Source organism: Hypanus sabinus, chromosome 2 (assembly GCF_030144855.1).
Source record: "Hypanus sabinus isolate sHypSab1 chromosome 2, sHypSab1.hap1, whole genome shotgun sequence".
NCBI lineage: Eukaryota > Metazoa > Chordata > Chondrichthyes > Myliobatiformes > Dasyatidae > Hypanus > Hypanus sabinus.
Genome location: NC_082707.1, coordinates 44,580,646 through 44,595,404, shown reverse-complemented (window position 1 = coordinate 44,595,404; position 14,759 = coordinate 44,580,646). Strand labels below are relative to the sequence as shown.

The 14,759-nt window shown below is 40.2% G+C and overlaps 1 protein-coding gene across 2 annotated transcripts in view; it reads left to right on the top strand.

Annotated features, from left to right (window-relative positions):
- LOC132378331 (chloride channel protein 2-like) overlaps positions 1-14,759 on the top strand; it is a 506,358-nt gene that overhangs the window by 70,570 nt on the left and 421,029 nt on the right. The window lies entirely within an intron of this gene.

Genomic DNA, 14,759 nt, shown 5'->3' with positions numbered 1-14,759 from the left:
CCCTTGCCCATTCACTTAACCTATCTAAATTTCTCTGTAGATCCCTCTGCATCCTCTTCACAATTTGCTTTTCTACTCAATTTAGTGGCATCAGCAGTAACTACACTACACTTGTCCCCTCTTCAAGATCAGTAATATATATCATTAACATTTAAGAGCCCAGTCTATAATTACCTGCCATTTGCCTACATTTTTTTTTATAGACAGTGGTGTGACATTTGCTGTCTTCCAATTGACTGGCACTGCCCAGAATCCAGAGAATTTTGGTGAATTATCACAAATGTTCCACCATTTCTCTCAGTACCCTGGTATGCAAGCTACCGGGGCTAGGGGACTTTGTCTACTAGTTTACTCATTGCTTTGCTCTTTAGAAACAGCAATTGTGCCGATGTCCTCACCTCCCATGGCATCTATAACATCTCTCTTTGGCATGTTAATCATGTCCTCCACTGTAACAATCAACACAAAATAGTCATTCAAGGCCTCTGCATTTCCACATTATGCAATATTAATTTCCCCTTGTCATTGTCAATGGGACCTGCATTCACCTTAGCCACCTTTTTCCACTTTATATAACTATAAAAAGAACTGGTTTTTAAATATTTTCTGCTAGTTTACTTTCATAATATATTTCCCCTTATTGCTTGCTTAGTGGTTCTTAGTTGCCTTTTAAAGTTTTCCCTGTTTTCCCAGTTTCCCACTACTCTTGTCAACTTTGTATGAATAAGCTTTTAGTTTTATGGCTTCTTTTATTTTCTTAGATATCCAAGGCTGGCTTTTACCCGTATTGTCCTTGCTTCAACAGGAATGCAATTTTATTGAGCACTGTGTGAAAAATCTCTTTGAAAGACTTCCACTGTTCTTCAATTGGTCCCATTATGTAGCCCATGGTCCTAGTCTATGGTTGCCAGATCCTCTCTCGTCCTCGTTTAGGCATAATACACGGATTTTAGATTGAACTCCACTTGTATAAGAAATGCAATCATACTCTGATCACAATTTCCAAGGCGACCCCTCGCCACAAGCTCATTCATTTTAGCATTTTCCCTTGTAGGTTCTCCAACATGCTGTTCAAGGAAGCTATTACTGATTCACTCTCTGAAGTCCTTAATACTGCCTCCACCAACTTGATTCATCTAATCAATGTGCAAGTGAAGTCCCCCATGACAATTGCTGTGCCATTCTTACATGGATCAGATATTTCTTTTGCCCATAGACACAACTCCCAGTGGTTTTTCTTCCCCACTTACTATTCCTAACCTCTGTCCAGGTGGACTGAACATACTACTCCTTGGATCCCCCTTACCTTCCTGCCTATCTGTCTATTTTACCTGACGCTCTGTAGTATTTAATTCCCATTTCTGCCCACCCTGTTAACATGATAGCGTTGCGGCTGCTAAATCATTCCCCTCTGTACTGAATTGTGTCACACGTTCACTGACCTTGCTTTGAATTCTACTGTTGCTGTCCAAATTTACATTTTAATATCATTGAATGTGGATACCCTTCCTGATATTTCTACTGCAAAATCTGCACCATTGCACACTTGCATTGCAAAGCATGTCAGTGGTCCAGACGACAGTATAAATGTGGAGGCAAAAGTTTATAATAGAAGCTGCTTACATAAACTCTGAATACCGTCACATCTCCGTTGCGGGGAGGTTTAATTACAAGGTGCAATGCGGTTATACAAGATTATATTGGAAAAAAGTTGTCAGGAAATGCTGGCAGATGTAGGATTTTTAATAACATACTGGTTGATTTCCCAGGCATTGCACACACAGAGTTGTGATCAAGGTCAGGTTTTAGGTGGGGTGGATTAGACAGCAAGGAATACCTGGGTGACGGCAGGGAGCTGTGATTCTTTCCTTACAGCTCATGGATTGTGACTTTCAAAGTACAAGGTTCCAAGTAAATTTATTGTCAAAGTTTGTATATGCTGCACTGCGATTCATTTTGTGGTGGGCATTCACAGTAGGTACAACCTAACAATAGAATCATAAGAACTATGGATAACCAGTGTGCAAAAGTAGACAAACTGCGTAAATGCAATGAATAAATAAATAATATTGAGTTGTGCATTCCTTTAAAGTGAGTCCATAGGTTGTGAAATTAGATCAATATTGAGGTAAGTGAAGTTATCCACACCTGTTCAGGACCCTGATGGTTGAAGGGTAATAATGTTTTTGGGTGTGGGACCTAAAGCTCCTGTGCTGCCTTACTGATGGCAGCAGTGAGAAGAGAACATGGCCTGGGTATCGGGGGTCCTTGATGCTGCTTTCTTGCCACACTGCTCCTCGTAGATGTGCTCAGTAACGGGGAGGGCTTTTACTGTGATGGACTGGGCTATGTCCACAATTTTTTGTCGGCTCTTCCATTCTTGGGCTCTGGAGTTTCCCTATCAGGCCATGATGCAACCAGTTGGTATACTCGCCACTGTGCATCTATCAGAGTTTTGGATGACATGTCAAATCTGTGCAAACTCAAGGAGAGGCCAGCTGTGCTTCTTCGTAATGGCATTTGTGTCTGGTCCCAGGACAGGTCCTCTGAAATTGTAATGTGAAGGAGTTTTAAATTGGTGACTCTCTCCACCTCTGATCCCCTGATGAGTACCGGCTCCTGGAGTTCTAGTTTCCTTCTCCTCTCATCAATAATCAGCTTGTGATCTTGCTGACATTGAGTGAGAGGTGATTGTTGTGGCACCACTCAGCCAGATGTTCATTTTCCCTCCTATATGCTGATCCGTCATCACTTCAGATTCGGCCAATGACGGTGGTGGTGTTGACAAACCTGAATGTGGCATTGGAGCTGTGCTTAGCCTCACCCTCACAAGTGTAAAGCGAGTAGAGCAGGGGCTAAGCACACAACCTTGTGGTTCACCTGTGCTGATGGTGATTGTGGAGGAGATGTTGTTGCCAATCCAAACTGACTGGAGTTTACAAGTGAGGAAATTGAAGAACCAGTTGTACCATAGGCTATTGAGTCCCGGGTCTTGGAGCTTATTGATTAGTTTTGAGGCAATGATAGTATTGAATGTAGACTTATTGTACACTTGTGTATTTTCTGTTTCTAAATATCCTTTAATATTTTGTTTTTCTGACTTTGATATGATTTACTTCATTTATTTTCACCTATGAATTAAACATTTCTGATGTACAATGTAAATATGTGGTCTCTGATATCTGCAATTGTTCTAATATACTATTGCCTTAGAAAGGAATGCAGATCCATGTAGATAAAGCAGATGAATTTTAATCAGGACCTTGAACTTCCACAAGGATGGGGACAAGTGGACAAGTTCCTGTATGAAGAGTCATGACTTGTTGAGGGTGTTCAGGACTGTTTCCTGTAATTAAACATTCTAGACTAACAAGGAATCAGGCCAGATTAAATTTAATGATCAGGATTTGGTTAACAAGCTAAGAATATGTAAATGTTTACCCCAATATTAGAGAATCATGGAATGTTTATAATATAGGAGTACATTCAACTCATCGTGTCCTTGCCAATTTCCCATCAGAGCAATTCTGCAGTTCCATCTGCTGTTGCAGGCCTCTTCTCCATAACCTTACAATTCTTTTTTTCTCTACTATTTACTTATCCATTTCCTAGCAATAAAAAGCTGCTGCTCCTGGATATCTGAAATGAAAATCTAGAATACTGGATCTACCAGTGAGTCAGGCAAAAGAAACAGTTAACACTTCAGTTCTGATGTCCCAATGTAGGGTCTCAGTATGAGTTCCGCGTTTATTTCCCTCCATAGGTGCTGTCAGACTTGGCTGAGTTCCTCCAGTATTTAGTGTGTGTTGTAACATTTAACAACTCTGATGTATTGATCCCTGTTTTTGTTGCGGCTTTTTTTTTTGGTTCAGATTTTTCTGTAGCTTCTTTTTCGTGGTGCAAACTTCAAAAATGCTTTCTTAAATAGTAACTACGTGGAAGGTCTTCTCAGCCTTGGGGTCAATGACTGGTCTCCGTGAAATAATAATGCTGCCATTCTTGTTCTCCTTCCTTTTCGCTTGAGTTCTGATCCAAATCCTTTGTTAATACCATGATTGAATCTGTACTGTGTACAAAATGATTCTCTTGATTCACCTTTGGTTCCTTGCCACATATTCTCTGCCTGTATTTTCTGTCATGGGAACAGTTTATTCTTGTTCACTTGGTTTGGACCCCTCATTAACTTGAACATGTCTTAATTTTTAATAATGTTAGGTTCTCAAAGTTCCTAACACCCATGGAGTGAATATTGTTGATATCTCAATCCTAAATCCATTCCTGTAAATATTTTTGAACTCTCACCGAGGCATTTACCCTTTTTGCAGTGACTAGTCATTTGTTTAGCGAGGCATTGGAAGTTACCTCACAGATCTCAATGAACAGGTTCAAGAGACACAAGAGATTGCAAAGGCAAAAGAATAAATTGCTGAAAGAGTTCAGCAGGTCAAACAGCATCTGTGGAGGTAAAGGGATGGTTAAAATTTCAGGTCAAGACCCTTCTTGATTGAATTCTGACAAATATGTCCTTTTGTATTTTAATTCACTTTTGTTAGTGGAAAAAAAATTATATAGCTATTGTATATATTGTGTGTGTGTGTGTGTGTGTGTGGTATTACCATAGTATGTACCATAGTAGGGCAATTAGAAAGATGTATCCCTGGCTTTTATGAAGCCTTTTTTTAAACCTTCCTTGAAAATACTCCAAGCTCCAACGGAATATTCGAGAAATAATGAAGAGAAAACCAATAAATGTACTTTTGTTGGAGTAAGATTTATTTTAACATCCTGTGCTGCTTTTGTAATAATCTGATATGGGTCTTAAGAAGACGACCTTGGAATAGATTAGACTTGCTCATGTGTGCCTACTGGTTTTAGCAAGAGTAAGGTGATGGCAGTGTTGCTGTGCTTTGGCAATAAGCTGACACTTTGATTAGTTGATAGGTGAGATGCAAATTGCCATTAGAAGACTATAATGTGGGCTGAATCAACTTTTATTTATGCCGTACCTTCTATATTTTCAGAAGAGCTGGAAGCGCCAACAAGCCAATAAACAACATTTAAACATTTAGCATTCATTTGTTATTCAGGCAAATGCTACAGGATGTTTGTGTACAGCTAGGCCCCAAAAAGAGATGTAAATAATAAGCTGCTTTCCTGGCACTGTTGTGGATTCAATAATGCCATGTTATCTTTTCTGGTTACTGGAAGAGTAAGCTTTGATATCAGTGCTTCTGATTAAAAGCAATAACTTCAATTACCGATTTATCACATTGAAGTGATAGGCTGACTGTTTTGTAACTTTTAAAAAGGGTGGCAATCTTGGGATTCCTGCCTGTGCCACACACAACGGTGAGGATAAGAATAGAATGAGGTGGAGGATAAATGCATGGCTGAAGAATGGGAGCTGGGGGCAGGGATTCAGACTTCTGGATCATTAGGACCTCTTCTGGGGCAAGTGGGACCTATACAAAAGGGACAGGTTGCACTTGAATCAGAGGGGGACCAATATTCTTGCAGGCAGTTTTACTAGAGCTGTAGGAAGTGGTTTAAACTAATATGGCAGGGGGACGGGAGCCAGTATGATAGAGCTGAGGATGGGCCAGCAGGTTTACAAGTAGATGGTGTAATGTGAATGCAAGAAAAGATAAACCAATGATTGGAACGAATGCAAACACAGCAAAGAGTTAAATTGTACCACAGAGGCAAAATTAAAAGGAGTGAAGAATACAGGACTGAGGTGCTGTATTTAAATGCGCGTATCGTTCAGAATAAGGTGGGCAGACTCCTGGGAAAATTAGAGATTGGTTGGTATGATGTTGTGGACATCAATGAGTCGTGGCTGAAAGAAGGTCACAGTTGAGAGCTTAACATCAAAGGATATACTTTGTATCAAAAAGACAGGCAGGAAGGCATCGGCGGTGATATAGCTCTGTTGGTAAGAGGTGGAATTGCGTCTTTAGAAAGAGGTGCATAGGGTCAGAGAATGTCGAATCTTTATGGGTAGAGTTACGAAACTGCAAAGGTGAAAAAAAATTATGAGAATTATATACAGGCCTCCAAATAGTAGCTGGGATGTGGGGTTAAGATTGCAAGGGTAATGCCACAATTGTAATGGGGGACTTCAATATGCAAGGAAAGTCAGGTTGGTGTCTGATCACAAGAGAGGGAATTTGTTGAGTGCCTACGAGATGGGTTTTTAGATCAGCTGGAGCCTACTTAGGGAAAGGCTAACTTAGATTGGGTGTTGTGTAATAATCCAGATCTTATTAGGGAGCTTAATGTAAAGAACTGCTAGAAACAATGATCATAATATGATTGAATTCATACTGCAATTTGAGAGGGAGAAGCATAACTCACGTGTATCAGTATCACAACGGAATAAAGGGAGTTACAGAGGCATGAGAGAGAAGTTTGCCCAGGTGGATTGGAGGGGGATACTGATGAGGATGATTACAGAGCAGAGATAGCTGAAGTTTCTGGGAATAATTCACAAGGGGCAGGATAGATATGTCCCACAAACAAAAGTAGTTCTTAAATGGCAGGGTTGGGCAACTGTGGCTAACAAAGATCTGCATAAAAGCTAAGGAAATGACATACAAGGTAGCAAAGGTGCGTAGGAAGTTGGATGATTGGGAAGCTTTTAAAATCCAACAAAAGGCACTAAAAAGGCTATAAGAAGGGAAAAGGTGAAATATGAGGGCAAACTAGCCAATAATATAAAGCAGGATTTTTTCAATTATGTAAAAAGCAAAAGGGAGGTGAGAGTTGATATTGGACCACTGGAAAATGATGCTGGTGAGGTAGTAATTGGGGACAAAGAAATGGCAGATGATCCTAATGAGTACTAATAAGTACTTCACTGTGGAAGACACTAGCAATGTGCCAGAGGTCCCTGAGTGTCATTGCTATGTCACTGCAGAGGAAAAAGTGTTAGGCACACTGAAAGGTCTTAATGTGCATAAGTCACCTGGGCCAGATGGACTATATCCCAGAGCCCTTAGAGACTTTGCTGAAGAGATAATGGATAATCTTTCAAGAAACATTTGATTCTGACGTGGTCCTGGAGGACTGGAAAATTGCAAATGTCACTCCACTCTTAAAGAAGGGAGGAAGACAAGAGAGGAAATTATAGGCAATTAGCTGAAGCTCAGTGTTGGAGTTCATTATTAAGGATGAGATTTTGGGGTACTTGGACACGTGGTAAAATAAGTCAAAGAAGTCAGCACAGTTTCTGTGAAGGGAAATCTCGTCTGACAAGTCTGTTAAGAGTCCTTTGAGGATGTAATATGCAGTGTGGACAAAGGAGAGGCAGTAGATGTCGTTCAGTTGAATTTTCAGAAGGCATTTGATAAGATGTCACACATGAGGCTGCTTAACAAGATAAAATCCTAAGGCGTTACAAGAAAGATACTGGCATGGATAGCGGAATGGCTGACAGGCAGGAGACAGTGAGTGGGAATAAAGGGGCCCTTTTCTGGTTGGCTGCCAGTGACTAGTGGTGTACCATTACTTTTCACATGGTTTGTCAATGATTTGGATAATGAAATTGATGGTTTTGTGGCAAAGTTTGTGGATGATACGAAGATAGGTGAAAGGGTAGGTAGTGCTGAGGAAGCAATATAAATTGCAGCAGGACTTAAAGAAATTGAGAGAATGGGGAAAAGAGTGGCAGATGGAATACAGTGTTGGGAAAGGTATGATAAATGCATTTTCGTAAAAGGAACAATGGTGCAGACTATTATCTAAATGGGGAGAAAATTCAAACATCAGAGTTGCAGAGGGACTTAGGAATCCTCATGCAAGACTCCCAGAAGGTTAATTTGCAGGTTGAGTCTGTGGTAAAGAAGTCAAATGGAATGTGGGCATGTATTCCAAAGGAATAGAATATAAAAGCAAGGAGATGATGCTGAGGCTTTATAAGACACTAGTCAGGCTGCGCTTTTGAGTATCATCAACGGTTTTGGGCCCCATATCTCAGAAAGGGTGTGTTGTCATTGTAGAGAGTCCAGAGGAGGTTCAGGAGGGTGATTTTAGGAATGAATCTGTTAACATGAGGAGTGTTTGGCAGCTTTGGGCCTGTACTCACTGGAATTTAGAAGAATGCAGGGGGATCTCATTAAAGCCTACTGAATGTTGAGAGGACGAAATAAGGTGTACATGGAGAGGATGTTTCCTATGGTGGGGGCATCCAGAACTAGAGGACACTGCCTCAAAATTGAGGGTGACCTTTCAGAACAGAGGTAACGAGGACTTTTTTAGCCTGAAAGTCGTGAATCTGTGGAATACTCTGCAACAGATTGTGGTGGAGGTCAAGTTCATGCGTGTATTTAAAGTGGAAGTTGATAGTTTCCTGATCGGTCAGGACATCAAAGGATATGGCGAGAAGGCAGGTGTATGGGGTTGAGTGGGATCTGGGATGAGTCATGATGGAATGGCAGAGCAGACTTAATGAGCTGAATGGCCTAATTCTGTTCCTATGTCTTATGATCTTAATTAAATGACACTGAATAGTAAAAAGGCATAATATTGTGTTCCTCCTGTTGTTGGCTATTGTAATGGACACTAATGACAAAATTATGAAGTATTTGTTACTTACATTCACACTATCCTAATAGCTGCTTAATTCTAAAGCACAACTGCATTTTGTTTCTTATGTCTCCCATGTACCTGTCCAAATATCTTTTAAATGTTGTACCTGCCTCAACCATTTCCTCTGACAGCTCATCCCATATACATATCATCATCTGTATGTAAAAAGTTGCCCCTCGGGTTACTTTTAAATCTCTTCCCTTCATGGTTTTATAATCCTCTGTAAGCTCTCCTCTTGGTTTCTTCTGCTCCTTGCCTATCCAATCTATCCCGATAACTCAGTCCATCAAATCCTGGCAACATTCTCGCAGATCTTTTCTGCACCCTTTTCCGTTAATGGTGTCTCACCTATAATGGGATGATGAAAACAATCCTCCAAGCACAGCCTGACAAGCATCTGGAATGTAACAGAACATCCTGGTCTTTACTCATTGCCTTACTGATGCAGGCCAGCTGCCTTCACCACCCTATCTACCCATTGTTCCACCGTCACAGACCCACAGTATGTCCTTTTCTCCTTGCTCCTCTGGTGAAAGCCCTAACCTGGTTTGACTCAGCAGTCCTTCATCCAAGACCGTTCTCTAGCTTGTTATAAGCGCCTGGCTATTTGGAAAAAACCCCCCACAATTCTACAACCATTGTGCACTGTTGACATAGAAGTTACAGCAATTAAATAGGCCAGTCTGGTCAGGATGTGTTTGTCCGGCAAACACGCAGCATGCCTGATCCATATCCACTCCCTGTTTCCATTTCCCATAATTTCTCTTTTCTTTAACCATATCTTCAACTATGTACCTAAAACTATTCTGTTGCATTGTTGATCTGGTTTCTGCCTGTCTTTAATTTAGAGAGGTATTGTGTTCTATAACTTGAGTTTCTTCTTCTATGATCCTAATACTTTTTATCTTATTATTTGTCTGTTTTTACGTACCATGTTCCAATATATGAAATTTCCCGTTTCAATGAAAATGCTAACAATTTTTGACTTTATTTTGTCCTTCTTCATGCTGTGAAATAATCACAATGGATCTTTGCTACACCCTCTGTCATTTAAACATCCTTTCATAGTTTGCAGAGCAGAAGAGCATTTAGCTTTCAGTGGTGCTGTTATTACTATTTTGTACAGCTTAACAATTACATTTTATTTTTAGATTTTGGACCTCTGTACACAGATAACAGAATGGCACTTGTTTTCTTTCTGGCTGTATTGGCCTGAATGGCCATTGTCCATTTGTCCTTCCCCACTAGCTTGCCGCCCCCCCAGCTCCAGCACTTATTCCTGCGAGCGGCCAGAGTTCCACAGCTCTGATCAGGGCTCCAGGCAGTTCTTCCAGGTGAGGCAACACTTCACCTGCAAATCTGCTGGGGTCGTCTGTTGTGTCTGGTAATTCCGACGCGGCCTGCTCTAGATTGGCGAGATCTGTTGTAAATTGGGAGACTGCTTTGTCCAGCACCTTTGCTCCATCTGTCAAAAGTGGAGCTTCCTGGTGGCCAAACATTTTAATTCCCATTCCTGTTCCCGTTCCGACATGGTGAAGAAGCCACCCTTGGGGTGGAGGAGCAACACCTTATCTTCCATTTGGATGGTCTTCAACCCGACGGCATGAATATCTGTTTCTCTCAGTTTAAAAAAAAATCCCTCCCCTTATCTCTTCTATTCCCCACTCTGGCCTTTTACCTCTTCTCTACCTGCCTATTACCTTCCCCTGGTACCCTTCTTCCCTTTTCTCCTATAGCCCACTCGCCCCTTCTATCAGATTCCTTCCTCTTCAGCCGTTTACCTTTCCTATTCAGCTGGCTTCACGCATCACCTTCGAGCTCTCCTGCATCTCCTACCCCCACTTTTTTATTCTGTCGTCTTCCCCATTCTTTTTCATCCGTGACAAAGGGTTTTGGCCTAAGATGTGGTCTATTTATTCGTTTCCAAGAATACTGCCTGACCTGCTGCGTACCACCAGCATTTTGTGTGTGTTGCTTTGGATATCTAGCATCTGCAGACTTTCTCATGTTTATGATGTTTCTTTAAATATTTTATGTTCCTGAGTTCTTCTTTCCCTCTGACCCCCACATCATTTATCAAAAATAAATTTAAAAATGAAAATGCCACACTTTTTGCTCGCTCGTTGTGGGATTGGGACCCGCTGTTGGGGTTTCATGACTGGCAGTTGTTTGTCACACCAAGGGCTCGGCCTAAGCGATTCACTCACCTTCAGAGGTCCGAGATCTCGCGGCTTTAGAGACGGGCAGATTAAATGTCAGTGTCCGGGCAGGAGATCGGTGTGTCGTGGGAGTCGGAAGATATCTGGCTGTGTGCCCAGAGACCTGAGATCTTTGGGCACAGAGCTCGGAAAAAGTGACGCAAAGGACTTTTAACATCGTAAACCAGCGAGTTGTTTGTTATTTTTCCCCTCTCATTGTGAAATGGAGACACCTCTCTCTCCCTTATTAGGGGGAGAGAGAGAGAGAGCCTGCAGTGTATCAAATACCAGGTGAATGTGTAGACTTTGGGCTACTGCAAGTCTGTGTCTTTGCTGTTGCTTTGCTGCATACTTGAGTGCTCGGTGATGGGTGCCAATGCTTTTATCTTGCTGGTGGGGGAGGGGGATCATTGCTTGCTGCCGCTTATGTGTGGGAGGGGATCTGGGGGGGGGCTTTGGGGTTCTAACATTCAACTGTCATCCATTCTTTGGGGGCACGCCTCTGTTTTTGGGATGGTTGTGAAGAAAAAGAATTTCAGGATGTATGTAGTATACACTTCTCTTGACATTAAATGAACTTTTGAAGTCTTTGAAACCTTTTTCACATTTCATCATCTGATCCATATTTTGTATGTGGCTTGCTTTGGATCATAATTATTTATGGTCTTTCTTTTAAATTCTTGGGCAAATTTACATGCTGTTCTTTCCAGCCCACTCTCGACATTGATGTAAATGGTGTAAGTGCAGTTTTGTGTGATGTCAGCACCAACTCCCATTCACTTTCTATCCCTCCTCATCTTGAAACTTAACTTTCTGTTTTACCTTTGATTCAGTGTTCTAAGTGCATCTTACGTGGTACCCAACTATAGGCTCTCTGAAAGTCTGTGAATATCACATGGACATTATTATCTTCATTAACCACTTTAGCAGCTTCCTCATAGAACATAAAATATTGTCCTCCTTCCTGAAATTCATCTTCACTGACCTGCATTATTATTTTTTCAGTCATTTAGTAATCTTTAATTTTAAAAATCTGGCATTTTATCCATTAGGCATGTTAAATTCAGCCCGTATTATTTAGATTGGCTCTGTTTCCACCTTGAATATGGATATTACTGTTGACTTTTCTAATTCACTGGTGTATGTAGTCATGAGCAGCAGAAAAGTCTGATACACTTTCTCTTAAGTACTCACCATTCTTGTTTGCTGTTTTTCTCTAAGTTCCTGGATATATCACTCATGGCTCTTGAATGTTGTTCTTCATACTTAAATAATCTCTTAACAATTCCTTTCTGTTACAGCAACCTGTTTGTTTTAGCCAGTCGACCAATCACTTTAACATTATGCTTCACTTTTATAAATTATGCTAAGTGCGTCACTTTGGTGTTTGTATGACAGGAAGGCAGACAGTCCCATCTCTTATCCCAAAAGGGATAATAAATCTTAAGAATTAGATTTATTATCACCGACTTGTGTCATGAAATTTGTTGTTTGATGCAGAAGTACAGTGCAACAATGGAAAAATTACTATAATTTATCAAAAACCTTGAGACAGGCTTGTGTGTAAGAATCTTCTGCATTTCATTTTACAGCTGAGATCAAACTGCTCAGCTGTAAAGGCTGTTGGGATACAACAGAATATGAGCAATGTAATATAACCAACAGATTATTCTTCATTACTGTTGAGTGTTTGTTTGCATTTTAACGGTTGTGCCTTTTTATTAACATTGGCCAGTTTCTGGGATCTGATTCATGGTAAACAGAAAAATTAGTTTAGGAAATTTATGGAAGATACCCAGTATGTCATTGTTAACTTTAAGCTGCTATCTCTGCCAGCATTATAAAGTGTACCCACAGCTAATGCAAAGCTTTATTTCTAGAACCTTGAACTTTAAGGCATAACTGAAATGCATTTACAGCCACTAGAAGAATTGTTTTTGTTCACTCAAGACATACTTTCAAGCAATCTTTAGAAAAACAGCATGTCAAGTGGCAATAGTTTTATTTTTGCTCATGGTTGTATAATGCAGGGCAGTAGGTTAATTGTGGGTGGACGTTTTTTTTCCTGATCTCTGGAGTCTTTTATTATTTAAAGCAAAGCTTTTCAAACTAGAGGTTTAGTCTAGGATACATATATTGCCCTGGGGGCCAAATGTACCTTCATTGTTCTTGAGCCAAAGTAAATTGCAGCTGACAAAAGGCTGTATTTCATTTAGAATTATGAACGCACACCAGGAAATGAGATTAGTGATTATCTTTTCTTGTGCATTATCTGCAGGAAGTAACCAAATATGTTGTTGTCTAAGTTTGATTTAGTTAATCATTTGAACATAATAGTAATTCAAACTGTTCATGGTTGGAAATCCCTAATGATGTCGTTATACTCAACCATCCATGGTGCACTTCTCCCACTTGTTTATACATGGCTGTTGCTTCTGCTCTGTGGCTTTGTAACTTGCATTGAGAGATGTGCATCGGATCTCTGAGGGTCGATGGTTTTCTGAGATGTAGTTGTAATCAAGTTATTGTCAGCAGTGGGTGCGTAGACGGTAAGTAATTACCAGAGAAGCAATTAACTGTGTGCTATCATAGTGTAAAACAATCTAAGGACTCCAGTGGTAATAATCCAAGAAAGCAGGGATCAGCCTACTTGAGCTGAAGCCAGAACTACAGCATTATGGACCATGCATGGTGCCAATATCATTTTTACTTTTACTGTTTTACATGGGGGGATATCCCTAGTTTTGAGAGCACATGAGATGGATAATAGGCAAAGTATCAGCACAACGGTCCAATATCTCAAACATAATGCAGTCAAATTAATTTTCTGTTGGAACTAGAGTTTTAAAAAAAAAGTCAATCCTTCCTGCAATTAAGAATATCTTTTCTGTCAAATGAATGCTTTTGTAATCTTATTTAAAACTGTTACAGGTTGATTCCTATTATTTACCTGCTGTTTAAAAGCAGTGAACATAAGCCCTCTAATATATAATGCAGCATGAAAAGAAATGGTGTTGCCTTACCAGTGATGGAAGATGTGCCATGTCATACAGTGAGCGCCTGACCCTTACCAGGGTTCTTTCATGCCTTTTGATGTGGGAAGCGGTCGTTTCCTAATATAATTTTTAAGGGCAGATTCATTCATCAGTGAAGGTTCAGTAGTTGAGCAACATTGATCTTTGGTTGATGGTTATGTTGGGAGCAATACCCTTGGCTTGAATGATATAATCTGGAAGACAGGGCATCAATACAGGTGAGAAAGGTGTTGAAGGCCACCTGTATGTGGTGACTAGATGTGGCTGATAATCAGATCACTTTCGTACTCATTTTTTTGTTTGTAACCCATCCTTCTTTTAATTATTTGAGGAATGTGTTGTCCCTCCTAACAATGTAAAGTCTCTGTTTTTCTTGAAGTGTCCTGTCCTGTGGGCATTACCAGTTTTAAAGTTCATTATTTCCTTTCCATTTTTGATATTTTTGTTAGAAGCATTATTGCTTTATTGGAAATGCTGATGATGAGACAAGCGGTTTGAAGTTGCTGAGTCATTAGAAATAAATGCACAATTAACTTACAGATGCATTTCTTTCACTTCTTTTTGCAGTGACCATATGTAAGTGTGTATCCCAGTTTATAATCCATAAATAAAATAATAATTTCTGTGAGTAACAACAATTGAGGAACAATTTAGCAAAGGCAAATATTTTGCAACCTGAAATACAGTTTTTAAAAGAGGACTGTCAAGAATGTTGAGCCTTTCTCCATCTGTTCTACACTGTTTATGACGCTTAAAATGGAGATATACAGTATATAAGTGTTTATGATGGATTACAATGCACACAATTGGCTAAGTGTAAACAGGATTCTCAGCTTGATGAGATTTAGAATTGTGCACTATCACGCTATCCATTTGGATATTTCCAACTGGCACCACAATAACACGGAGACAATGTAAGCAAGCCAGGAAAGTTAAT